The 2,500-nt window shown below is 39.2% G+C and overlaps 1 protein-coding gene across 1 annotated transcript in view; it reads left to right on the top strand.

Moving 5' to 3' along the window:
• LOC138865188 (uncharacterized) overlaps nucleotides 1–2,500 on the top strand; it is a 7,072-nt gene that overhangs the window by 1,000 nt on the left and 3,572 nt on the right. The gene's annotated exons all lie outside the window — the stretch shown is intronic.

Below are 2,500 nucleotides of genomic sequence, written 5' to 3' on the forward strand. Positions count from 1 at the left end.
AGTTAATGAACCAGAAAGCACTTGAATCATCAGGTAAGTTAATGAACCAGCAAGCACTTGAATCATCAGGTAAGTTAATGAACCAGCAAGCACTTGAATCATCAGGTAAGTTAATGAACCAGCAAGCACTTGAATCATCAGGTAAGTTAATGAACCAGCAAGCACTTGAATCATCAGGTAAGTTAATGAACCAGCAAGCACTTGAATCATCAGGTAAGTTAATGAACCAGCAAGCACTTGAATCATCAGGTAAGTTAATGAACCAGCAAGCACTTGAATCATCAGGTAAGTTAATGAACCAGCAAGCACTTGAATCATCAGGTAAGTTAATGAACCAACAAGCACTTGAATCATCAAGTAAGTTAATGAACCAGCAAGCACTTGAATCATCAGGTAAGTTAATGAACCAGCAAGCACTTGAATCATCAGGTAAGTTAATGAACCAGCAAGCACTTGAAACATCAGGTAAGTTAATGAACCAACAAGCACTTGAATCATCAGGTAAGTTAATGAACCAGCAAGCACTTGAATCATCAGGTAAGTTAATGAACCAACAAGCACTTGAATCATCAGGTAAGTCAATGAACCAGCAAGCACTTGAATCATCAGGTAAGTCAATGAACCAGCAAGCACTTGAATCATCAGGTAAGTTAATGAACCAGCAAGCACTTGAATCATCAGGTAAGTTAATGAACCAGCAAGCACTTGAATCATCAGGTAAGTTAATGAACCAGCAAGCACTTGAATCATCAGGTAAGTTAATGAACCAACAAGCACTTGAATCATCAAGTAAGTTAATGAACCAGCAAGCACTTGAATCATCAGGTAAGTTAATGAACCAGCAAGCACTTGAATCATCAGGTAAGTTAATGAACCAGCAAGCACTTGAATCATCAGGTAAGTCAATGAACCAGCAAGCACTTGAATCATCAGGTAAGTCAATGAACCAGCAAGCACTTGAATCATCAGGTAAGTTAATGAACCAGCAAGCACTTGAATCATCAGGTAAGTTAATGAACCAGCAAGCACTTGAATCATCAGGTAAGTTAATGAACCAGCAAGCACTTGAATCATCAGGTAAGTTAATGAACCAGCAAGCACTTGAATCATCAGGTAAGTTAATGAACCAGCAAGCACTTGAAACATCAGGTAAGTTAATGAACCAGCAAGCACTTGAATCATCAGGTAAGTCAATGAACCAGCAAGCACTTGAATCATCAGGTAAGTCAATGAACCAGCAAGCACTTGAATCATCAGGTAAGTTAATGAACCAGCAAGCACTTGAATCATCAGGTAAGTTAATGAACCAGCAAGCACTTGAATCATCAGGTAAGTTAATGAACCAGCAAGCACTTGAATCATCAGGTAAGTCAATGAACCAGCAAGCACTTGAATCATCAGGTAAGTTAATGAACCAGCAAGCACTTGAATCATCAGGTAAGTTAATGAACCAGCAAGCACTTGAATCATCAGGTAAGTTAATGAACCAGCAAGCACTTGAATCATCAGGTAAGTTAATGAACCAGCAAGCACTTGAATCATCAGGTAAGTCAATGAACCAGCAAGCACTTGAATCATCAGGTAAGTCAATGAACCAGCAAGCACTTGAATCATCAGGTAAGTCAATGAACCAGCAAGCACTTGAATCATCAGGTAAGTTAATGAACCAGCAAGCACTTGAATCATCAGGTAAGTTAATGAACCAGCAAGCACTTGAATCATCAGGTAAGTTAATGAACCAGCAAGCACTTGAATCATCAGGTAAGTTAATGAACCAGCAAGCACTTGAATCATCAGGTAAGTTAATGAACCAGCAAGCACTTGAAACATCAGGTAAGTTAATGAACCAGCAAGCACTTGAATCATCAGGTAAGTCAATGAACCAGCAAGCACTTGAATCATCAGGTAAGTCAATGAACCAGCAAGCACTTGAATCATCAGGTAAGTTAATGAACCAGCAAGCACTTGAATCATCAGGTAAGTTAATGAACCAGCAAGCACTTGAATCATCAGGTAAGTTAATGAACCAGCAAGCACTTGAATCATCAGGTAAGTCAATGAACCAGCAAGCACTTGAATCATCAGGTAAGTCAATGAACCAGCAAGCACTTGAATCATCAGGTAAGTTAATGAACCAGCAAGCACTTGAATCATCAGGTAAGTTAATGAACCAGCAAGCACTTGAATCATCAGGTAAGTTAATGAACCAGCAAGCACTTGAATCATCAGGTAAGTTAATGAACCAGCAAGCACTTGAATCATCAGGTAAGTTAATGAACCAGCAAGCACTTGAATCATCAGGTAAGTTAATGAACCAGCAAGCACTTGAATCATCAGGTAAGTTAATGAACCAGCAAGCACTTGAATCATCAGGTAAGTCAATGAACCAGCAAGCACTTGAATCATCAGGTAAGTCAATGAACCAGCAAGCACTTGAATCATCAGGTAAGTTAATGAACCAGCAAGCACTTGAATCATCAGGTAAGTTAATGAACCAGCA

The sequence above is a fragment of the Penaeus vannamei genome, chromosome 20 (assembly GCF_042767895.1).
Source record: "Penaeus vannamei isolate JL-2024 chromosome 20, ASM4276789v1, whole genome shotgun sequence".
Lineage (NCBI taxonomy): Eukaryota > Metazoa > Arthropoda > Malacostraca > Decapoda > Penaeidae > Penaeus > Penaeus vannamei.